The sequence below is a fragment of the Ambystoma mexicanum genome, chromosome 11 (assembly GCF_040938575.1).
Source record: "Ambystoma mexicanum isolate Mex_15411 chromosome 11, UKY_AmexF1_1, whole genome shotgun sequence".
Taxonomy (NCBI): domain Eukaryota; kingdom Metazoa; phylum Chordata; class Amphibia; order Caudata; family Ambystomatidae; genus Ambystoma; species Ambystoma mexicanum.
The window spans coordinates 1,180,338,599-1,180,363,799 of NC_090934.1; the positions used below are offsets into that span (position 1 = coordinate 1,180,338,599).

Genomic DNA, 25,201 nt, shown 5'->3' on the forward strand with positions numbered 1-25,201 from the left:
GTATGTCTGCGGTCATGAGAAGTATTTCCCCCTTTGCATTCACTGTGCACGATAGGTGGACTGCGAGACAAGCTAGTTGGAACGGTTCTATATGAATTGATCGTGTAGATTTGCCTGCAGCCATGTTAGCTATCATTGGGGTGTTGGAACTCTAAGACGGGACTCTGACTCAGTGACTCCCTCCTTGGAGAGATTGCAGTTCTTTAGGGTGATCTTGCAGCCAGTCATTATTGGAATGTCCTTAATTTCGGGGGATTGTGATTTCCAGTGAAGGAGCAAAAGCGGGTGACTTCACAGGGTGAATAGGGGACGATTAAGGTGAGGATTGCTTGGGAAGTTTAAAGGTAATTAGTATCATGTGACAGATATAGCCAGGTTGTGGGGGAAGGTTGTCGGGATCGATTTAAACGCAAGGAGGAATTTAAGTAGACCATGATTTTGCATGAAAAGCCATTGCATGTGAAGACGGTGAACAGAGGGGGTGAGGGCCATCTGGTTGCAAAGCTCTGCATCTTAAAGATGGAGAAGAGGAGTCATCCTAAGGAGAGGTTGGCTCAGTAATACAAACCTCTGAGGACTTGAGTGACGTGTTTTTTAGTGGAATGAAAATTGCGATGGGGCAGATTTTACAGATGTTTAGGAGGTTAAGCCTTGCATCCTGGAGAGTGGAGTGCCCAGCTCTAGAGCTGGGTGCCCTGATATTAATGTTGCTCACTGTATGGTGTAGCGGAAAGTCTCCTTTGCATAAAGGTTAGTAAACGCATTTAACTGCCTACTGATAGGTGAGACGTGAAAAACTGGTAACTGTCCTCAAATAAGCATGAACAAAGCTAATCACATAGCTGGGTGATTGCAGGAACTAAGATTTTAAACATTGCTCTACAGAAAATAGCAGCAAAGAAAAAAAACTGTAAAAACTTCAAAAAATGGAAAACGCCAGAGTTTGCAGGAACCATGCAGAGAACAAACAAATGATTCTTATTCTTGTAAAAGCCCTAATGTGGCTAAATACAAGTACATTTAAAAAAAATAGCTTTTGTGAAGTGGCTCAATTCTGGAAGATGGTTAACAGGTGTTTATTGAATGGTTTTTCAGGGCTTTAGGTCTCTGTCCCTCTCCTAAAAAAAAAAATGCATCAATCCTCCCTAGCCCATGTGTCCCAGGCCATGTGAATATTGACTCCAACTTTCTAAATTCTGATTAAGATATGTGCCCCTCCCCTCCCCCCCAAAGGCCAATGCTTTAGCTACCTAAACTCCTTCAGGGACTTCCTAGACTGATCCTACACTATCACTGTTCGATGGCTAACGGGGATTGTAAGAGTGTCCCCCTCAGCCATGCTGCCCAACTCTCTCCTTCCTAGCTTGCCCACGTACTCCTCTACCTCTGGCTGATGTTCCCCGCTTACTACTCTCCTACTTAATCTCCATCCACCTCCACCACTCCTACTCCCCGCGTCTTCCTCTTCTGCCACACCAATATCTCACTCATTCTGCGCCTTGCCTCCGCCTTTGGATATCACCACTCCCTCCTCCAGACTACCACTCCCTCCTCCGCACTTCCCAGAATCCCTCCTTTCCCCCAGTTACATTCACTTCACTATCACTGCTTACACTATTTACTGTAGCAACACTTGCCACTCGATCAAGCACATTCATGCTGCAGTACCACTTCCAGTACCTCAACTTCTCCAGAATTTACCTCCACAATCCACCACTCCTTCCTCATCCAGGGCCCATCACCACCTCTGACCCCACTGGCGCAACTCAATCTTTTTGCTTCCTGTAGTTTCCTTGGATGGCTCTGCATCCCTTGCCAATCTCGACCAGTCTTTCTCACCCAGGGTAGATGGTCTGCTAAAAGATTTATTAAAATGGTGCTAACCCCCAGCCACCGTACATGTGCAGGTTTGACACAGAACAACAATGACAGCCTGAACGGGGAAGAGTTAGAGTATGTGCATGAATCCAATGTCCTTCCACTGCAATAGTTAGTTCTATGTGTGAGGGGGTTTCCAACCCCTGTTTTAGTCCCCCGTGGTTTTGCGGGGGATAGAGCACTGGTGTTGAGTCTTGCTTTGTTACATGGAGCGCTGTGCGGTTAAGCTGCTTGCAGCATTGGAGTGGCTCAGACAGCCTGTGCTTGCTCTCTCTCCCTCTCTTCTGGCTTTGGCTGCTGGTCTGGAGGGTTGATGTTTATAATGCAAGTCTTGGTACTCTGTATCTCCGGAAGCGCAGATTGCTCTCCCTTCGGTTGTGGCTCTTATATGGCAAACTTGCTGGACCTGCAATGAACAGAAAAAACTGGCGAGCGTTTGTTGTAGGTGTCCTGGTGTGAGGCAATCGTGGATTGCATAGAAACAGGCTTGCACAAAAGGGTGCAGGAATTGGGGCTCAACTGTCACCGTCCCCCTCTGGTATTCTCCCTGGTAGGCCTCCCACCCCAGACCAGGTCCGGTTACTGACCTTGTCACTGAACTGCTCATCTTTTGTGGTGCCAGGTGTTGTTGCCAACCAGGACCCAAGTGCTAAAATCATGGGCTCAAGTACTCTCATCACGTGACTGATCTGGTCATCTTGAGCCAGGTATTTTCATAGTATGCAAGATACTCCTCATTGCAGGATATTATAGTCCTATTAAGCAAAGCACTTGGATCATTGGCCAGTTTTGAGTGGGGCCTGGGCAGAGCCAGGAGGAAGCGGGAGCATACTCCTGCCTAGTTACATAGAAGAGTGAGCATATTGGCTGCCTCTTCCTGCCCAGTTATGTGAAAAGGTGATAGCAGAGGACCTATGCACCTCTTTTCTTTGCAGTGCAATAGTACAAACGTGGCTGCCTATGTCTCTTTCCCAACTTTCGCAGCCCAAAGTATCCGTGCATTAGGCAATCTCTCCTTTGCACTAGATGCCAGCAACCTATGTTTGTAACCAGCGTCTTACTGACCTTGATGATACCAAGATATTGGGAAAGCTCTGGTTTGCCCTATGGGCACCTCGGTTTAGGAGAAGATGTAGATTAGTCACTGGGATGGCGCCTGGACTTGGTTCTTATCTCGACTAACCACGTGACCATATTCTGTGACACTGACATATCTGACAGCATGCACCATACCTGCCTAACTTCCGGGTTTTTACGCTCTTCTCCGGGTCTGCGTGGAAGATCGTGGAGTCTCTGGGGTTGCCACTAGATGTGGGTGTTTTGATCCCTTTCCTGCCAATGCCATGCATGTAATGCCGGAAAGTAACGCTGTGTCCTGTCGGTGCTTCTTAACAGCACATCAAATGGGATTGAAAGTTTCTTTGCTGGCTCCCTCTCCCCCCAACCATGTGGATTAAGACAAAAGCTATTGTGGGGTGTTGGAGAGATGTCATTACCACCTTAATAATGCACTCAGTTTACGTACACGTTCATATTTGAATATATTTATTTGTGATGGATCCTTTGTTTTTTGCACTTTTTTTGCATATCAAAATGCTGTTAGTTTATTAAACACATACAACAAACTTAAATATATTGCAACGTGTGGGCGTGACCATGTAACATGTGGGCGGGTCATTCTGGTTACGTAGATCTCCGGGTTTTGCATTTTGGAACGGAGGCAGGCCGTTCATTATCTGGCAAAATTGGAATAAGTGAGAAACTGTCTAACTGCTTAATAGTATAAAAGATAAACTACAATTGGTGTAAATCACAGCTTCGTTGGTAAGTATACAAAAGTGTCGCCCCTATTTGTGCGCCTCCACAGTCACTGCGACTTTGGGGCGCACAAAATACCGACTTCAATTACTGCGCACGACCAAACAGAGGGAGTCGGGTGCGGGGTGTCCTCCGCTTACCATTATGGTAAGCAGGGGACAAGAAAGTTAAAAAAAAAAAAAAAAAAAAAAAAAAAAAAAAAAGGACCCTGCGGCCGCGCGTCAGCTCCGACCCACACAAGTGGAAGGAACCGGCGCTGCAGGGGGAGCGGGCAGTCGGCGGCGCACACGGAAGTGTGCCGCCGTAAAGGTAAGTGAGGAGGGAGGGTCCGGGTAGGAGGGGTATGCGGGCTTGGTTGTGGGCTACATTTTTTTCATAACATTCAAATGCAAAGATCTTTTGGTTACGTTTCAATTTAAACATCCCGGTTCAGTAAGCTGGCAACATGAAACAAAATGTTGCCTTTGCATTACATTTTTATGATATTGGCCAAAAATTCTCTGAAAAATAAAATGCTAGATAGCAGGTTTTATTGTACATCCATTCTGATTAGGGTGGTTTTCTTAAAGTTACGTTTTTGACAGTTACCTGTCCATTTAATAAGAGGGCCGTTCTATTTTGTAATGGTAATGTTAATGTTAAAGGACATTTGTACCGCGCACTATCACCACCGGAGTGGTCCCTTGGCGCTCTGGCGGCTCTGAAACGGGAGGGGAGGTTGAGTTAGTGGTGCAAGCCTTTAGGTCATGGACACATATATGCTTGTGTCCTTTCTTGCCCTGCCCGCCACATTTGCGAACTACTGGGCAGTGGTCGCGGGCTAGTTGCACGGAATGTCATCGTTCCAGTCTGAGATTTTTGTTACAGAATGTCAACCACTTCAATCATAGTGTTTGTGACCTTTGCAATTTGGGACAGTTCATGTGCATTGTTAGCATTTCTGACCTATTTTGAGAAATTGTGTAAACTCTTAACCACGCTAAGTGTTTGGGTAATGCAAATTGAAAATGTCTACCCGTCAGTTAAAATTGTAAACAAAATGCGAAATGGCCTATGAGACCTGTGAGTAACTGCACCTTATTACTTGTGTGTTGCACTTTAAATTATGAACAGCGAATCATACCTTTGATTACTTGGGTGGTAAGCAGAAGCTTTCTTCCAGCAATACTAAATGAAAACTCCGGGGACATTGATGGTTAACCAGACACGTTCGTTTGTAATAAATTCTCTTTAAAAAAAGTGTTTTTATTGTTGATGATTTTGCTTTAGATTTTTATGAAGAATACTTTTTTACTTTTGGTCAAATATTTATAGGTAATCTATTGGAACCACCTGAAATTCCAGTTGCCGTCTCCTTCATAGAGTCTAAATCCCCACACTGCTCTGGCTCCATTGTGGGCACGACCATCTATTTGATATTTTAGCTGCCATCAGGCTGTCTTCAGTTTAATGGAACTCTCTTTGGCTCCATTGGCAGGCCGGAGCCCTCAAGCCCGGCCCCTTTGAAGATATTGAGCAGGAATCTACAACTCTGGCTCTCCAGATATTTAAGACTACATCTCCCATAAGCCATATTCACCACACAATGGTGAGGGATCGTGGGAAATGTAGTCCATTAAATCTCAAGAGAGCCTCAGCTTGCAGACTCAGCGATAGGGGCTGTGCAGTTTCTCATTGTCTCCCTATGTGTCTTTTGTGCTTTTTGTTGGGTGCAGATACTGTGGTAAATCCGAATAAGGAAGAGGACATCTCAATGTGGTGTGAGGTAGAGACTTTTAATTTGGTGCAAAACCCTGCTCCAAAACCGTGGCATTCATCCCTATACAAAAATAAATGAGCCCAAAAGCGTGCATGTCAGGATGCCGTACATAAAGTGAAGCTGTCCTCTGTCTACAAACCTATCTAGCCTTAGCCTGATCCTAATCCTGCCACTACAAAGGAACACTACAAGGGCTTCCTGCTGGTTCACTGGCCTCTGACGTGCACTGGATTGCCCCAATTTATTCTGACGATTCAGCCCTCTCAGAAGCCCAACATAGATGGGTTCCCAAGTCTCCTGCCTGCGGAGAAAGGGAAACAAATGTATCTATGGCTTTAGGCCTGTATTTCAGTTCTGTCTCAAGCAAAGTCTCTTTCCTTGACCGGGTCTCTCCTGCAAAGTCGCTTTCCGTGACCGGGTCTCTCCCCGTTTGATCCCTGGCCTTCCCTGAGATCTCAGGTGTTATGTCCCCTTGTGGGTTCGTTTCTCTCTCAGCCCGCTTGTGCTGCTTACTCTCTTGAGCTTTCTAGGGCTATTTGGGCTCTCGGCCATTTTGTATTTCTAGATCCTCACGCTCTCGTGAGATCTTCAGGTTCTTGCCCTGTATCGGGCTGTGTGGCAACTCGGCCGCTCGTAGACCTTTTTGTTCTCGCACCCTGAGTTGGGGTATACGGACTCTTGCTTAGTTTTGGACTGAATGGCGGTTCAGCCCCTCTTGGACCTTTCGTTCTCTCAACCTGGCCTGTGGCCTGTCCCGCCCTTCTCCCAGCTCACCGAGCGTACTGCTTACCTGTCTTGCGATGGGGATGTTCCTCTGGTGAGGCAGCAGCGTGGTGTCTTCTGTTCGGTCCTCTGTGTCCTTTGGTTCTTCCCACCGGTTTCTACAGGTGCTGGCTGACCACCTCCTGGGCAGTTGCGTCACTCCTGGCATGGTGGACTCGAGCTCTAGGTTTGGTAGTAGGGAGCAGCCCTCTGTGGGCTTCCTTGCTTTTGAGCACTCTGTGCTGTCTGCGTGGGATGTCTGCCTGACTCCCCCCTCAAAGGGGAACAGGCCCTCCTCTGCGTCTTTGCTCTACAGGTTGGTGAGCAGTACTTCCGCTCTCGCTCTCCTTCGTGTCAGTGTTGTGTGGCTTTTATATCTGTCTTTGAAAAGAGATGAAGCAATCCATTGGTTTTGTTATGGCATCAGCACCGGGTCAGAAACCAAGCTAGTTGAACCATTCTCAGTAATTTGATGAAATCCCTTAATAACCTATGAAGACCTTGGCTTCCTGGGCTAGGTGAGAAAGACTGATATCCCCACTAAGAGATGGCCTGTCCTCTAAGCGGGGCTTGAGGGGGGGGGAATTAGGATCTTGCTTGCCCTCTCCCTTGGGGGTGTGTAGCTTAGCAGGCGCACCTCCCAAGTCCCTAAGGGGGTGGCTTTCCCTTTGGGAGAGGGGACAAATTGACTGGATTCATCGCAGTTCTGACAGATTCATCAAAGAATGGGCTTGATACACGCCTACACATACAATGTTTTTGTTGGCCTCCATGTCAGAGGTGTCCCTGACTAAGAAGGGAGTGGTGAATCCTGTTCTGCCTCCTCAGCAAACCAGTAGCCCTCCATTCCAGCGATAACCTAATGTGCTTATTCTGGTAGTTAAGGTGTGTCATGAAACAAGTTCCGCTACAATTTTGCCAATACATTTATTGCTTACACAGACGTGAATTTAGGTGTCTTTTTACTTGTCCATAAACTCACCCTTCATGGAGTGAAATGTCCTGTAAATTAAGCAAAACAGAAAAACAGCTAATTGCATCTGTGATGGCACATGGTAGATTCAGTATTGATGGGTCTGTGGTTTGGGGCTGTGGCAGTTTAGGAGAAAAGGTCTGTGAGACTGCCCAATTAGTGGAATAGGCTGGGAGATATTGGATGGCTCCTTCGATGGGAACATTTTCCTCATACACACCCTGGATAAGGTACTTGAGATGGTGCAATCCAGAAGAGCTTGAAACTTGACAAATGTATGTCATGATTCCAAATTGCTGGGAGTTATTTAGCTCCTGCTTCAAGTCTAGGAGAACCTGGTTATTTTGAAGCCAACAGCTGCCAGAGGTACTTTTAATTTTAATTCACTCTTTTTTAAGTTTCAAGAGCAACATAAACAAAGTACCAATAAGAGTTGATCAAAAAACCATATACTTGGTGATCTGAGCTGGATGTCATGAATCAAAATCTAGATGTTTGCTCCGACTAAGCGTGTTTGTTCGTGCTTAGTCGAGATTTTGATTCATGCCATCCAGCTCAGATCACCAAGTATATGGTGTTCTTTTTTTTATTATTTATTTTTTTAACATCAAAACCCACATCTCAAGGTTTCCTACAAAGAAGCGGTAGCAGAATTTTCTACAACCGTGTCACATACACACGATACACACAGGCAATACCATTTATTGAGCATCTATCAATTTTTACCCATCCTGATGAATGCCGCCCTACTAACAGCATCTTCCAACTGCTACATGTGGCCGAAACACAACCGTGTCGACTTCCTCACACAGTATTTAATGTTTTTAATGTCATACTGTTCATTTAGCTGTTTTGTGCAGCAAACAGAATGACTTGTGGCTCCCAATAGATGAAATGGGACCCTCCTATCTCTTGCAACAATTTATGTAAAAAGTCTGTCTTTACATGCTATTTGCACTATGGTTACAATGTATTTTTGTCTTTAATATTAATTTCCCGTCCTGTGACACATTAGGTCTATACCAATACGTTCCTGTTGAAATGTGATGTCCATCTTTTTCATCTTAAAGGTATTCAAATTTCTTTTTTCTGGAGTCTTAATGTATCCGGGCACGCCCTGATCAATATGTTTTTAGTATCTATCCTTCCAACTGGACTGATCAGGGAATTGCCAGGAGCCCTTTAGTTTACAGGGTAGTGGTCAAAGTAAGGCATACATAACTTTATATGATCAAGATGCACAGACTGGCATTTGATTTACGGTCTGGTTTCGCCTATGGTACGTTATGAAAGAGAGCCACTCTGCGTCAATATGATTGTGTGTTTTGGAAAGGTTTGCCGTCAAACTCTCCATGCTTTGGCGATTATTCTTGTGTTGAGGCGTGACCTCTTCCAATAAATCGTTATTCATGCTCTCGTTGCAAGTTCCTTGCCATGTGTCTTAATCCTGTATAGCATTCTCCATCATCCTTCAATCCAAGCAAAACCAAGAGTGTGGATACCGATTCCTCTATGCAATCTATTTCCTTCATCCAAGCCAGTACATCCTTCCAAAACAACTGAGCCTGCGGACATTCCCACCATACATGCAAATAGGTGGCCACATTTTCACATCCCCTCCAACATTGTGGGCTCGTTTCCAAGTACATTTTGATCAGCTTGTAGGGGTCAGAGTCCAGCACTGAAGCAGTCAATAGTTGTGCATTTTGTATTGCATTGTAAGGGAGGTGGACCACACCTGCCTATAGATGGCTGGCCCGGGATCTCTGTCCTCAGGAATATCACGGATGCGTGCCCATTGCACTCTGACTCTATGTACACCCGGGATACCCCCTTCCACCAGTGAAGTGTCTTGAGATGAGGCCCTTGGCACCTGAGTGCGTTTTAAGGATCTGTTCCAAGGGCTTTAACTGACGGTTAAGTCGTTCCTCCAAGGTATGGTCAGTTAGTACACCCCTTAGTTGTAAGTACATAAAAGAAGACATGGGTTCCCTTTCTAATTCATCTAGAATTGGCTTGCTCAGAAATTTCCCCTCCCAGAGTTGGGTAAGCCCTTACCAGACCCTCTCATAGTGAGGTTGAAATTGAAGCGGTTAATGAATCTTGTCTCTGATATGGGGCGCTCATAGACAGCTAAGGGGCATGAGCCAGGTAGTTAATACCTCCAACTTTTTTTTTTTTCCCCTGAACTGCCATAAGGTGGCCAGCACTGGATGTTTCCTTACTCTGTTGCAGTTGCCTGTAGGGCACCCACAATCCTTCGCCGATGTTGACTGGGGCCATGAAGTAATTTTCCATGTTGACCCATTGCTTCTCCTTACTGCACCATAAGGGATCTAAGAGTATCCAGAGTTGTGCTGCTCTGTGTTATTGCTTCAGGTCTGCTAGACCAACTCCACCTTCCCCCCCCTGGGTAATGTCAGGGCAGCATAGGCAATACGTGGTTTCCTGTCCCTCGAAAGGAATTTGGTAAACATAATTTTTGCTTCTTCAAACAATGTTGCAGGAATTTCCACCGCCAATACCTGAAACAGAAATAGCAGCCTTGGTAGAGCGTTCCTTGTCAGGGAGACCATGCAATCTGCCCATGAATGTACAATTCCATACCGGTTTATAGTGAAAAGACCGAAAAAAAAGGTCGAACCAAAAAATCTCAAAAAAAATATCGAATTTATTTTTCAATGTATTTTTTTTTAAATGGGGGGGGGTCCCCCCAACCTCCTTTTTTCATTTTTTTTTATTTTACCCCTTCTTTTTACTTACCTGACCCCAAAAATACATATAAATAAATAAATAAATAAAAAATTTGATTTTTTAATTTTTTTTGAGATTTTTTTTTCGATATTTTTGTCATTGGATATTTTTTTTTCGGCCTTTTGACTGACCACCTTCTGTACCATCTCGTTCAGTCATATTCTGATCCTATCCCACTGCGAAGGATAGTTAGCCTTTTATAGGGCAGTTAAATCCTTCATAAGGCAGACACCCAGGTATCTCATGCCCCCAGGTTGTATCCAGTACCTGTTGCTAGTACTGAGTCGGTCCATTTCTAGCATACACTCTGTCATAGAGAGCACTTCTGATTTGGAGGAGTTAATTTTAAAGCCTGAAAGGTCACTGTATTTCTCCACAACCTCAATTAACTTATGTATGCCAAAATATCATCCACAAAGAGATCATTTGTTTTCTTTCATGTCTTTCAAGCCCCAGAATCGTTCGATCTCTTTGGATGATTTCGGCCAATGGTTCATCCCTCTCTGGTTCCTCTATTCAAGGGAAATCCCATTAACCGTAACAAATGCGTTCATGTTTTTGTACAAGGCTGCAATTCACGTGAACCATCAAGACACTAATCCTCCCTTGCAGAGGACTGCTTTAATAAAGGACATTCAACTCTTTCAAAGACCTTTTCCACGTCTAATGATGCTAATATCTGGTCCTTATCCTTGGCGTCAACGGTGGCTATTAGGTCCAGGGTCTTCCGGATGTTTTCCGGCCCTTGTCTACCCCTGATAAAATCATCTTGGTCTGGGTATACAAGCCCTCCCAATCGCTCCACTAACCCTCCAGTATAGATTTTTGTATCTTCATTCAGCAGTGATATTGGGCAAACCACATCCAATTCATCTTTCCCTTCTTTTGGTATCGCTGCAATCCTGGCCTGCAGAAAGGCGCTGCAGACTGGGCTCCCTTTTAGGATACTTTAAAGAGCCTGCTCTGAAATGGGGCTAGTACAACCCGTGTCTTTGTAAGGGTGTCGTTGGATAGTCTGGGTAGTTTGATATCATTAAGGTAAGCAGATATCTCTTGGTCTCTAAGGTTCACTACATTAGATTATAGGGTGGCATAAACACTGCCAAACCTTTGAGCTATTTCCTCTGGTCATGTCCATAACCAGAGTGGTCCCTTATTTCAAGTACCTCTGTCTCCTGAGCCTTTCTGCCAATAATGTGTGAGCGTTGACCCCCTTCTCAAATAACCTTTGTTACAAGCAACTGAGCTGAAACATGACTTTACCTCTCGTAAGATCCTTGCGCTCCTGTCTTAAGTCTACCACCTCCTTTCATCTGTATGGGTCTGCTCTTAATGCCTCCTCCCATGTTGTTATGGTCTGCCTAAGCTCGTTTTCTCATAATGCCCGGACCCTTTTTTCACAGATCCCTCAGATCAGTAGGTCTCAGAGGGTGGCTTTGGCGGCCTCTCAGATCAAGTTTCTAAGAACTTCCCCAGAGTTCGTTTGAAAAAATACATTGTCTCCCTCTTGAACCTTTCTCGAAAAATTGAGTCTCTGAACAAAGTGCCATTTCAGGCCCATCGGCTGTCTGTGGTTGGCGAGTGGCCAAGGTCTATGGAAGTCGTGCACATGTCCTGATCGGACCATACCACTACCCGAATGTCGGAACCCACAAGGTCATGTGCTTTCTGAGTCCAACCAGATATAGTCTATTCGTGTATATGTCCTGTGTGGGGAGGGGAGTTAAAACATGTATGACCTGTGGTTGAGGTGTTTCATCGACCATGTGTCTTTCATATAGTACTTGCACAGCAAGATGACTACCTTTATTGGGTCAGTTAACCTATTAAAGTTGCCCCCACATATCAACACACCTCTTAACACTCTTCTAGCACCCTGAGTGCCTCGTCACAAAAGTCGCCCTGCTGTTGATTTGGCACATAAACGGAGCAGCACAGGGTCACTTCCGTACTATTTAGCATCCTTCATCACCAGGAGGTGGCCGTTCTTTCCCCTTTTGATTTGATGGGTTATGAAGCACAATGTTTTTCTGATCAGCATCCCCACCCAAGCCATTTTTCCTGTGCAGAATGCCCATAGCACTGTACCTATCCCATTTCCCCTTAATTGAATTTCTCCCCCCCCCTTTTTTTTAACTGTGTTTATTTTTGGAATAGAGCAGAGTGAATACATTACAGGTATCATTATCACATGGCAATCAGTTTCTTAACTTTCCCCGTCCCTCCACCCAGTCGTCCCCACCACCCCTCCGAAGTTCCCCTCCCAGCTTGGGTCTCTGGATTCACTATGTTTCTTCTTACGCTCGGGTAGTTTCTGTCCCCTCCAGGATTCTTGCGGCGTTCCGGGTTAAGTAGGTTAGGGCCCGTAACTTTGTGTTATAATCTGGGAAAGGGGCCCAGATGTCCTGGAAGCGATGCAGGACCCCAGTTCTGGCCGCAGTTATCTTTTCTGCAATCAGGATGTCCCACATTTTCCCCCACCAGAGCGTCAGCAGCGGACCTCCGGTGGATTTCCATGTTCGAGCCACCACGATTCGCGCAGCCAGCAAGCATTGGGTTAGGAGTTTAGCTTTTCTTCCCAATCTGGGGTAGGCCCCCAGGAGGATAGGCGCAGGTTCAAGTGGGATCACCGTCTGGGTAATATCTGCGAATATGGTTACACACTGTGACCAGAAAAGTTGAACCTTCGGGCACAACCACCACATGTGATAGGAGCCCGGCGGTTGTCCACATAGCCTCCAACAGGCGGGGCTCAGGGCCTGGTTTATATGGTGGCACCTTAGGGGTGGGTAGTACCAACGCAGTAAGAGTTTGTACGCGCATTCTCTGTTTGTGATGCAAGTGGATGATGAGTGGGTTCGCGACCATATGTCCACCCAATTTTGGTCCGATAGTGCGTGCCCTAGGTCCTCCTCCCACTGGGCCATAGCCTGAGTCTTGGAGATAAGGAAGTCCTCCATGAAGCATTTGTATAGGGCTGAGATCCTTCCTCGGGTCGGGAGTTCTTGCAAGGTTAATTCAAGTGAGGAGGGGGAGCGCGTTGTTGCTTGCCGGGTCTGACGGTGGGTGCACCAATGTCGGAGCTGAATGTAAGTGATTCTGTCTGCTTCCGTCAGCTGGAAAGTTTCTTTGCATTGTTCGAATGTTCGGGGCGATCTTCCACGAAAAGTTGGCCCAATGACTCTAGGCCTCTCCTGATCCAATTCTTGAAGTTGTGAGGGTTGGTTCTGGGGGTGAAGGAGGGGTTCATGAAGACGGGGGAGAAGAGGCTTAGGCCTTTCAGTATCTTTTTGCGACGTTGTGCCCAGTCCCATGCGTTCAGCGTGTGTTTTGTGGAAGTTAGCAGCTCATTCTTGCTCTGTCGGAGGTGAGGTGGGATATGTGGGAGGAAACACAGAGGAAGGGGGAGCCGGGATTGTCCTATCTCCACCCACCTGGGGCGCCCCAAAGTCATTAGCCAGGTGTGGATGTGGGCTAACTGTGCCGCTGTTTGGTAATTCTGAAGGTCGGGGAATCCCAGTCCTCCCAGGTGTGCGTTCCCCAGCATCATTCTCAGGGGGATCCTAGCCCTTTTGCCCTTCCAGATAAATTGGAGCAGAATCATTAGGGGAAGGGCGGAACATGCATATAGGAATCTGGGGAGGAGATTGTCCACCTCTTCAAGTCACTTTGTAGTTCACGGAAGAGTGGGGGAAGTTTGCTTGATATACTGATTTTGGGTCTGCTGGGAAGTGGACTCCCAAGTAGGGGATTGACTTCTTTTCCCATTGTACGGGGCATAATGAGGTAAGGGCCTCTCGGTCGCAAGGTGACAGGCCTATCCCCAGAGCCACCGATTTGTCATAGTTAATGGAGAAGCCTGTGAGTTTCCCGTAGTTGTATATTTCTGCCAGGGCGTGCTGCAGAGAGAATGTGGGGTCCGCAAGGGTGAACAAGACATCGTTTGCGTAAAGGGCTATTTTGTGTTGGGTAGGGCCGATCTGAGGGCCTTTGATGTTGGGGTTAGCTCTGATTCTCTGGGCGAACGGCCCCATCACCAAGGCAAAGAGCAATGGGGACAGCGGGCATCCCTGCCTAGTCCCACAGGTGTCATGATTCGCCGTTCACGCCCCTTTTGGACTTCCTGGTCCATGGTGCACCGCAACATTGGAGCCGTGATCCTCCCAACATGGTCGGCGGCTCAGACACGTAGCGGTCGAGCGTTTACACAGGAACTCTGGCTTCCTAGAAAACGGGCATGCCCCCGTGGCGCTGCACGCCTCAACGCTCCCTTTGGAGTTTGCGTCTAGTGTGCTCGCTGTTTCCTTCCTTCTCCTTGTATCAACCATCCAATATTCATTCCTACCTCTCCCTTCCTGGAGTTCTAAGTGCGGCCTTCGCCTCCGCCTGTGGCCGCTCATTCTTTCCTTCCTGGAAACCACCAGTTTCTCCCATGCGCAGCTATTTCCCTGTCTTCTGCGAACTGTGTCATTTCCTTCCTGGTTCCGCGCTTCATTCCGGACATAGACTACCTGATTCCTACCTCCTGGCATCCTGATCTCCTGTCTCCTTCCGAGTCTGCCTACGGTCCCACGCTGGATACGGAAGATCATCGCCCTTACCTGTATAAATCCCGCACATCCCGGAACACTGAAAGATCTCCAAAGAAGAAGACGACCAAGGGCAAACGGGTGAGAACAGGGGCCGAGTTTGACAGTTTGAGACGCCAAAAACCTGATACAGAGTTCGACATGGAGGCTGCTGTCCAGGACCTCATGAGAGGAATGCAAGAATTGACAACTGAGTTGCAAAACCTCAAAGCCGAAAATGCAGCGCTAAAACAACTCGTGCTCTCCAGAGACTCGACGTTCCAGGAAAGTGCCCTAGTAGGGGCATAGTGCACAAATATGATGGTTCCTCCAAAACACTGCGATCCTTCCTTGATTCTTGTTTGGTGCATTTCACATTTAAACCCTACTATTTTTCTACACCCCGGGCCAAGGTGGGATTCATAATATCACATCTCTCCGGCAATGCTTTGGCATGGGCAACTCCCTTGGTGAATGTGGGAGACCCCCCTCCTGGACAATTATGATGGATTTGTACAAGCCTTTAAAACCATGTTTGACCGCCCTGAACAAGTCTACAGTGCTCAGGAGAAGCTCCTGGAGTTTGAACAAGGGAACAAGACATGCTGTCTTATGTAACCCGCTTTAAGCAATTGGCTAAAGAGGCCGATTGGTCCCAAGAGGCAAGTTTTACCTTGTTTCGGAGAGGGTTAAATGACGAAATCAAGGACGAACTAGCCAGAGTAGCCTGTCCAAGTTCTTTCCAGGATTTAATAGATTTGTCCCTCCAAATCGACTTTCGCATCCAGGAAAGGAAGGCAGACAAAAGAAAGACAAAGACTGCTTCACCAAAAGTTTCCATGGATTTGCCTTGTCCAAGGGAAACGACTGCACAGCACTCTCCTGATCCAGAACCTATGCAATTGGGCTCCTTACGGGGTCCAATATCTTCACAGGAAGGAATGCGTAGGATCAATACTGGACTCTGTATGTATTGTGCCTCAGATAAACATTTCATAAGGAATTGTCCTATAGCTCCACCCAGGCATTCGGGAAACGCCAGCTCCCGATCTTGAGCGGAGCCCAGCTTCTGTAGTTACATACTTGCTCCGCTTCTGTTCCTTCCTTGAATTCTCCCGATTGAACACTTTGGTGGTCCTGCAAACATCCTTGTCAACCACCAATAAGGAAACACATTCTATCCTGGCTCTAGTGGACTGCGGTGCCATGGGAATGTTCTTGGACCACGAATGGGCCTTGAAGCACAACATTCCTCGAGAATCCAAAGAAACTATCCAAGCTGTCGGAGGAATTGATGGGGAAACCACTGTCTTCAGGACCCATAACCCAGCAAACCTCGGAGTTAATGCTCTCAATAAACAACCATCAGGAGATGCTTCGTTTTGATATCATCAAGGCAGCACACTACCCCATGGTTCTGGGAATGCCTTGGCTACAAAAACACAACCCTTATATCAATTGGGCAGCCGGATCTCTATTTCTAGGTTCTGATTTCTGCTTGTCTCATTGCTTATCCCGGAATATGGTGCAGACCTTATCTATGGAAACTCAGACCCTCGAACAACCATCCATTTGTATTTCAAACATTGCCCAAGTACCCGAGATTTACCAACAATACTCAGATGTATTTTCGAAAGCCATTGTCCAATCTTTACCACCTCATCGACCAGAAGATTGTGCCATCGATACTGAAAATTCTGCAGTGGTACAGTTTGGAAGAATGTTTATCCTTTCCGAACCCGAGAAAAAGGCATTACGGGAATACTTGGATACCAATCTCGCTAATGGAACCATTCGACCTTCTAAATCTCCAGCTGGTGCCTCCTTGTTCTTCATGCCCAAGAAGGACACCAAGGAACTTGCACCCTGCCTAGACTATCGAGGCCTTAACCAATGCACCCTTAAGGATCGTTCACCCCTGCCGCTCATTTCCGACATACTGGAAGCGGTCCGGGGTGCTGTAATCTTTACTAAACTTGATTTACGGGGCGCCTACCATCTAATCCGAATTAAGGAAGGCGATGAGTGGAAGACCACCTTCAGGACCCCCTTTTGGCATTTTGAATACCTAGTAATGCCATTTGGTCTTGCCAACGCCCCTGCGGTTTTTCAACGTTTCATGGACCAAGTTTTTTCGGATATGCTGTTCCACTTTGTCATAGTATACCTGGATGACTTACTGATCTATTCCAATGATTCCCAGTTACATCAGGAACATGTGACATCAGTCTTACAACGCCTACGAGAGAATAAACTCCTGGTCAAACCAGAAAAATGCGTATTCCATGCCAAAACTGTTCATTATTTAGGTTTCGTCCGAGTTCCAAGGGGATAGAAATGGATCTGCCAAGGTCGACTCCATTCTCTTATGGCCAGCCCCTACAACAGTGAAACAGATTCAATCCTTCCTGGGACTTTCCAATTGTTACCGGAAATTCATTCCAACCTTCTCAGACATTGTACACACGATAGTAGCATTATTAAAGAAAGACTTTCCCTTCATTTGGTCAGATGTTTAAGAGACAGCCTTCCAGGAGTTAAAACAAAGATTTACTCAAGGTCCCATCCTGGCACAACCGAATATCAATATATGGTAGAAACTGATGCCTCAGAGCATGCAATTGGAGCTGTACTAAAACAAGAATCTGGGGATAAGGCAGAACACCCCATTGCTTACCTGTCCTGAACCCTAACTCCCAGCGAGACCCACTACTCAGTCCTGGAGAAGGAATTGCACGCCATCCGGCAAGCTTTTACTGAGTGGCGCCATTTGCTTCTGTGTGCCAAATTTCCTGTCCCAGTGCGAACCGACCATAGAAACCTGCAGATCCTGCAATCCTTAGAGTGCAGGAACAGTCGCCAAGCTTGTTGGGCCTTTTTCTTTGCTCAGTATCAGTTTCGCATACACCATGTCCCTGGCACTAACAACGTAATCGCCGATGCACTATCCAGGCGCCCTGATTACGAGCCGGTTGAGGCCCACGCCTTCCCGAAGATGTTTCCCGACACGGTTTTTGTGGACCAAGCCAACTCCTTATTGGAAAATATGCGTGCGGCAACACCACCTTCTGATCTCTGGAAGGATTACTTCAAGACAAACCAATGGACCCTCGTCGCGAAAGATGGCTACCTCTTCAAAGATAAGAGACTGGCGGTACCCAAGCAAGAATTGAGAACCAAGGTTATAAACCTCTGTCATGATAACTTCCATTCCGGGCATCGAGGCGTTACTGCCACTCTTCGCCTCGTTCAGAGACAGTTCTGGTAGCCTAACATGATCCACGCTGTAAGGGCTTATGTCCAAACCTGCCCCGTCTGCAGTCAGAATAAGAGTGATAACAGAAAACCTGCATGTCTTCTCCATCAGCCTACTTTGCCAACGCGTCCTTGGGAAGTAATTGCTATCGACTTCATTGTGGAATTGCCCCCTTCCAAGGGGTTCACTACCATCATGGTTATTATCGATCTATTCACCCACATGGCTCACTTCACCCCCTTCTACAAATTGGCAACAGCACAAGAAATGGCAGGAATATTTTTTAAAACAACCACAAAAAAATGCATCTTTAGGCTGCATGGTCTTCCTTCCAAGATCATTTCAGACCGTGGTCCTCAATAAATTTCCCAATTCTGGAAATACCTATGTCACATGTTAGGTATTCAACGTGCCTTGTCCTCTGGATACCACCCCGAGACTAATGGAATAACCGAGCGAGTGAATCAAACCCTAGAACAATATTTGCAGTGTTTTTCAGCCAAGGTCCAAGATGATTGGTCGGTTTTGATTCCAGTTGCCGAATTTGCCTATAACAATTCTGATCACTCCACCATCAAGACAAGCCCCTTCTGCAGTCAAGGTATCCATCCATCTGTCCTACCAACAATCCTACCTCATTCCACCACGGTTCCATCGGTTGATTCCTGGATTGACAGACTGGTTACTATACATAAAGATGTAAAATAACATTTAGAAAAGGCCAGGATGGATTCAAAAGACATGCTGATGCTAAACAGAGACCTGGCCCCATGTATGGAATTGGTGACAAGGTCTGACTATCTTCTAAACTTTTGCCTTGACATCTACGACCTAATAAACTGGCCCCCAAATTCTATGGACCCTTTTCTATCAAAGAGATTATCAACCCCGTGACATATGGACTTCAGTTATCAGACACCTGGAAGAAGATACTTCCCGTTTTTCATACTTCTTTGCTCAAGCCTTATATCCACTCCACCAGATCCACTCATCGCCCTAACCCTGTGATTGTCAACGATCAGATTGAATTCGAGGTTTCCAGGATTTGTGACTTAGATATAGAAGAGGTCTTAGTAGAATGGAAAGGATATCCCCCCAGCGAACGAACATGGGAACCTGTCTCCCACATGAATGCCCCTCGTTTGGTGCGAGGTTCCATCTAACTCATCCAGGCAAGCCCGGTGGAGCAAGGTTTAGGAAGGGGCATTCTGTCATGATTCGCCGTTCACGCCCCTTTTGGACTTCCTGGTCTTTGGTGCACCGCAACATTGGAGCCGCGATCCTCCCAACATGGTCAGCGGCTCAGACACGTAGCAGTCCAGCGTTTACGCATGAACACTGGCTTCCTAGAAAACGGGCACGCCCCGCGGCATTGCGCATCTCAACGCTCCCTTTCGAGTTTGCGGCTAGTGTGCTCGCTGTTTCCTTCCTTCTCTTTGTATCAACCATCCGATATTCATTCCTACCCGGAACACTGAAAGATCTACAAAGAAGAAGACGACCAAGGGCAAACGGGTGAGAACAGGGGCTGAGTGTGACAATAGGTGAGCGGGATTGGGTCCGAGAAGGGTTTTTGGAGCTTGATAGTTCGCCAGGACCATCTTCTGGAACATTGGCCCGATATGGAAGGCTTCAAGAGTTTGACCCATAAAGGCCCAGTCCACCCTGTTGAACGCTTTAATGGCGTCCAGGGCCACCAGCACTAGTTTTTGCGAGTTCCAGGCCGTGAGGTCGAGCAGGTCCAGGGCTCTGTGGACATTGTCTCCGGTGGATCGGTTGGTGATAAAACCTGATTGGTCTGGGTGTATTATTTCGGGTAAAATGGCTGAGAGGCGGTTGAGCAGGATTTTTTAGTATATGTTGGCATCAATGTTCAGCAAGGCGATGGGTCTGTACGAGGCTGGGTCTTTGGGGTCTTTTCCTGGCTTGGGCAGTAAGATAGTGATAGATTCCGCCATGGAGGAAGTGACAGTGCCCGAATCCCTGAATGAGTTGAAGAGGGCTACCACGGGAGCCACCAGTTGTGGCCGGAACATTTTGTAGAATCTTGCCGAGAACCCGTCGGGCCCCGGGGCCCATGATTTGAGGGACTTGATGACATCTTCGACTTCCTCACTGCATCTAGGTTTTCTCGGGCTGCGTCCTTCAGGATGAGTAGAGCCGCCCTTTGTAGATATTCCCTTTGTTTGCTTCGGTCTCTAGGGGGTGTGGTCATCACCTGCGCCAGGTGGTCCGCAGCCAGTTGCTGTTTCTCCCGGTCTGCGTATCGGACCCCACCCTGGTGATCCCATAGCCCAATTATTGTGTTGTTCCGCCTTGCCTTGGCTAGTTTGCTCACTAATAATTTTTGCTTTATTTTTGGCCTAGTAGAACTGTTTAGTTTTGGCCAGGAGATCATGTTCAGCGTAATGCGCCTCAATTTTCTTGAGGGTGGTGCGGATTGCCCGTTGTGTCTTTGGGGACCAGCCCTTCAGTTTGTGTTCTCTCGGCTTCTTGGAATTTATTTTCGAGGGATAGGCGGGTTTGACGCCTGGCTCTGTGGTATGCTGCCCCCTGGGCGATCGGTTCCCCCTGGCCCACCGCTTTCGTGGCGTCCCATGCATATGCCGGTGAGGTGTCTTCATTCTGATTTTCGTTGAACAAGTTTCGGATCGTGGAGGCGATTGTATCTCTCAGGAGCATGTCATTGAGGATCGGGTCGAATAGCGCCCAGCAACACGGTGGAGGTGGGGTAGCTTGGGGGGGCTTGGAGTTCTAGAGCTGCTGGAGCGTGAACCGACAGGGTGCATGTCCCAATCAAGAGTTCCTTGACATAGGACAGTGTCTGTGGCGACGTTAGAAGGAGGTCGATTCTGGAGAAGGTCCTGTGGACATATCAATAGAACAAGAAGTCCCTTTCTGTGGGATGAAGCACTCTCCATGAGTCCACCACCTCCAGGGTCCTGAAAAGCCATAGGATGCCCAGTGTTGTATTGAGATCTTTGGTCGAAGGGGGTGTGGTTTTTCATTTGTGGGGTCTGGGATTCCATTGAAGTCGCCTCCAATCACTTTCAGGCCTTCAGAGAAGGACAAGAGGATCGTGCCCAGGGAATCGTAAGAAGGCGGTTTGGCCCATGTTAGGGGTGTATGCGGAGACCAGTATGTATAATTGGCCTAGTAAAAGGCACTTAATGGCAACATAGCGGCCCTCAGGGTTTAGTTTGGAGCTTGGGATCTGCGGATTCAGGCCCCTTCTAAAAAGAACTGCCGTCTGTCCTTTTTAGTGCCATCCGAAGCCAGAAACTGTAGAGGGGAAGTCTTTAGATCTGAGGCGCCCAAAGTCCCCCGGGAGCAGGTGGGTCTCCTGCAGTAGGGCCACGCCTGCGTCTTCATCCAAGAGCCGTTGGATGATTGATTTGCGCTTAGCTGGGAAGTTCTGGCCATTGACGTTAAGTGAGATAAATATGAGGGTTCAAGGGGTCCACCGCATCGGTGGGGAAGAGTCGGGCGTGGGGGCCGGGATGGGTCGAGGTCAGCCACCATTGTAAAGGGATTGCAGCTGTAGGTCACTCTGTCGCTCCATTTTTAAACTGAGTCTCCAACAGGAGTACCCCAAACTGTTCAACGTGGGGGGCCTGGGGTTTCAGAATCAGACCCCAACTCCCCTTGGCCAACTTGGCCGGAACCATGCACCCCGCCAACGTGGCAGGGACTGGCCTCTGAAGAGTATGTAGTGGTCCTCCTAATCCTTTAAAAAAAAAAAGGCACCCTTTCTGCCCCATCTTGCAGTTCCCCTTAATAAGCAAATTAGTTTAATAAGCATATTACTCGAGCTGTAATAACCAACTACAACATTTAAAGTAGAAGCCTATCTGGCCATAATGCCACCTGAGCCTTGATCCTTCTAGGTCTCTCAGTCACTTTTGAAAATGGAGGTTTACTCTGGGCCACCTCAACTGCGCCTTATCCACAACTTAGTGCAAACCTAAATCAAATCCTTCCTGTATGATCGTACACAATCGACACTGTCCTAATTTAAAGTTTGAAGAGGTGACTCTACATTGTGGATTCCCATAAAGCTTTACAATATCCCTGCTTTTTTTGTTTGGTTTACAAAGTTTTTATTAGGTAATTGAAAAAATAATCGTAGGTTCATAAACCAAAATGTAAAGTACATTAATCTTATAATATGCAAGACGAACAACCAGTAAACCACATGAGACCACCAATACACAACATTCGAATGGATTGTGTCCTCCCACAGATTTCTCATCTTTGTATCTATATCCTGCTTTGCAGTCTCAGAAAAAAGTTGACCGCAGAGGGAGCTGTGAGGTATCGAGACGATGTCCGTTGACTGTTACCATTCCTGCTTCCGGACGCAATGTTGCACAAAACTGCTATGGGAATCTGATTTAAAGAAGAGGAATCGGTGGGCGAACACAAACCATTAGAACAAAATACTATCCCTGAAAAGGTTCTTTCATTTGGATGCCCCCCCATACCACTGATTCCTCATCGCCCGTCCTGCCTACCCCTCTGACTCTGGGAGTATTTTATTTTTATTATACTTATCTTTCTCAACACACATGCAGGTTATTTAATCCTCAAGTCGGCTGTTCAGAAAGAGAAAATAAACGCAACCTGAGGTAACGGATGCATTGTGTGCTATTAATACCATTGTCGACGTCCCGTCCGAAAGCGGGAATGGTAACCATCGAGGGACATTGACTCCATGCTGCACATCGCCTCTGCTGTTGAATGTTTTTTCCCCAAGACTGTAAAGCGGTATATGGATATATATATTAAAAAAAAGAGGAACCTGGGGAAGGAACATCCAGTAGAAGGAACATTATGTTTATGTTTATTGAGTTTATATAGCGCTTTACTCCAAAGCGCTTTACAGAATAACAAAGTACAGTAATGAAAAGCATATTTACAAACCTGAAACAAACCAGTAGTACAGTATGTGGAATGATTTACTCAAAAGGAGGGGAAGAAGGAGGGAGAGGAGAGGAGGGGAGAGGAGAGAGGAGGTAGGTGAAGGGGGTTAACAATGTCAGGTTTGAGGTCCGCGGGAGTGGGGGGAAGGGGGAGGAGGAAGGGGAAGGGGGGGAAGCTCCCAGGTGACCTCCTATGCCTCCTGGTGGTTACAGTATGCAGTATGAGGTCAGCGGGAGGAGGAGGAGGAGGAGGAAGGAGGCAGGCGAGGGGAAGGGAGGGCCTAGTGGGTTTGAGATAGGTAAGGAGAGTCAGGGGGGGGGGGAGTGGTGAGGAAGGGCTTTCATTAAATTACTTATCCCATTACATGGGGTAAGTAACTGCATGTATCGTTAGAAAAACATAAGTTGACTTAGATAAAATACATAAATGGTGCAAATTACAGAAGGGTTGATCAAGCAAATATAATTATACAGATTAGATTAGTCTGAGAAATTGGCTGTGCTTGTGATCATTCAGCAATACAGAAAAGTTTAGAACAAGCCTATATAATGCAACAATAAATTGTAGAGAACGTACAAAACACTCAAAACAAGGGAGGAACAAAAAGGAAAAGCATAGGATATTATGTAAAACGCAACTAATCCATAGACCTATTAATCGGCAACCTACATTAGTGGCTATAAAAATTCATGCTTCAATATTGTCAGTTCATGAACCGTGTGCATTTACATTGCTATAAAATGGAGAATTAATAAATGCCATTTTGATTCAAATTTGGTAAAGATTGTTGGCGTGCTAGCTATAAATCTCTCTAATCTTATCTTTGCTTTACTCTAACCTCATTCCTTAATCACAGGCTGATCGCCTTTTTTAGCTTTCGCCTCTTTACATAGGTTGAGGACACCCAGCTCCTACTGCATCTAGAGGACATCAATAAATCGGGCACCCACTTCTCCAACTGCATGACAAAAGTTTCTACATGGATGAAAACAGACACAAATGTATTTGTATTTAAACCAAGATAATGAAATGATCCTGGAATTCTGTAGACTCAAACCTGGATCCCTGGCCCGTCCCATTACAAAAAGTCAATAACTTTGGAGTCTTTGACTCCAACCACTCATTGCATCTTCCCATCATAGCCTCTTCCCCACAAATCACAAAATAACCATTGTTAATGTATTCAACTCATTCGGCTTGCAGAGCTACAGTAGAATCTTGTTACACCCAAATCTACAGACTGCAATTTGATAAGAATGCAGCAGCGTGCATCAACTTCAGGCTGCAATGCTGTGACCACATCTTGCCAGCAATTCAAACCCTGCATTGCATTAACTCTCGATCCTACAAAAAGTAAATCCATTCTAAGCCCTAGGCACCGTCCCCCTTCTATACAAGGGCCAGAATTAATAATCAATTCTAAACACTATAATGGGATATGCAAGCTCAGCCAACAAAAGATTACAAGTTCAACCTAAAGTCCACCTCAGAAAGCAAAGTGGTAGTGGCTTCTCAGTCCAAGCAAGCAATCTTTGGAAATCCTTTTCAGCATGTGCCCACTAATTGATCACCTGTCTTTCAGGAAGGCCCTACAATGCTGGCTGTTCCCTGACTAACTCCTTATCTGCTATCTTTTGCTCTCGTGACAAGACACCTTAGGTTAAATGATATGCTTTTACAAGAACTAAATACAAATCACTGAAGGGAAGATGAAGATGACTTCCGGAACTAAGGGTTTCCTTATACAAGGGATCCTGTCCTCTTAGTGCAGCTATCCGGTTTCCTCCTGTGATTGGTAGCATTTGGAGAGAATTCCCCCTGAGTGACAGGAACTGCTAGTGGCTGGTGCCATCAAAGTGGGTTATGCATAGCTGTGAAGTAGGATATTTTGTACCATTAAGGGCCAGGCAACTGCCAAAGAGTGCTTTTTCACAAGCATGGAGTCCAAATTGAGTGGTGCCCCTAAATCGGACATGCATCCAGTGGATAGCCAAGGCAGGCATAAGTCATTGGACAACCATTTCTGAAACTGTTTGTGTATTGCTAGGCTACTGCCTCTCTGAATATGATAGTGAGCGCATTTTAGTTTTCTGATTTTCTTTGCCCAGCAGAAGATGACTTTTGTCACCATCTTTACATTTGTTCAGTCTCTAGGATATTTTTTCTGTTAAGTGTTGCATAGTGACTAAATGTTTAGTTTCGCTTGTGGGTGCTATGAAGGCTAAGTGAGAGCTACATGATGAAATATTTTGACACACTTTTTAAAGCCCTCAGTTTATCCTTGGTTCACCTCTATTATATTCTAAAGGCAGACAAAGCATATTCGGAGGAAAATACTATTGGAAGCCAGCTGTAGGATGTGGCTGGCTACTTGAGGTACAATTCCTGCACCATGTAATTCATGGTCTTCCACAGCAGGAAACACCTGTTTGGAAAAACACAAATTGTCATGCATTTCTCATGCTGCTCTTTCTTTTAAGCCTCAAGATCGTATTGCTCGTTATTTCCTT

The 25,201-nt window shown here is 46.3% G+C and overlaps 1 protein-coding gene across 13 annotated transcripts in view; it reads left to right on the top strand.

Moving 5' to 3' along the window:
• The window catches only part of CSK (C-terminal Src kinase), a 914,950-nt gene that overhangs the window by 283,968 nt on the left and 605,781 nt on the right, over positions 1-25,201 (top strand). For 3 of the 13 annotated variants that reach the window (XM_069624498.1, XM_069624505.1, XM_069624507.1), the window contains exon 1: positions 3,875-4,005. The exons of 9 other annotated variants lie outside the window; for them this stretch is intronic. The gene's annotated coding sequence lies outside the window, so the exon portion shown is untranslated. Of the gene's footprint in view, positions 1-3,874; positions 4,006-25,201 lie in introns of those variants that run through there. One more of the 13 variants, XM_069624503.1, reaches the window with a different exon arrangement.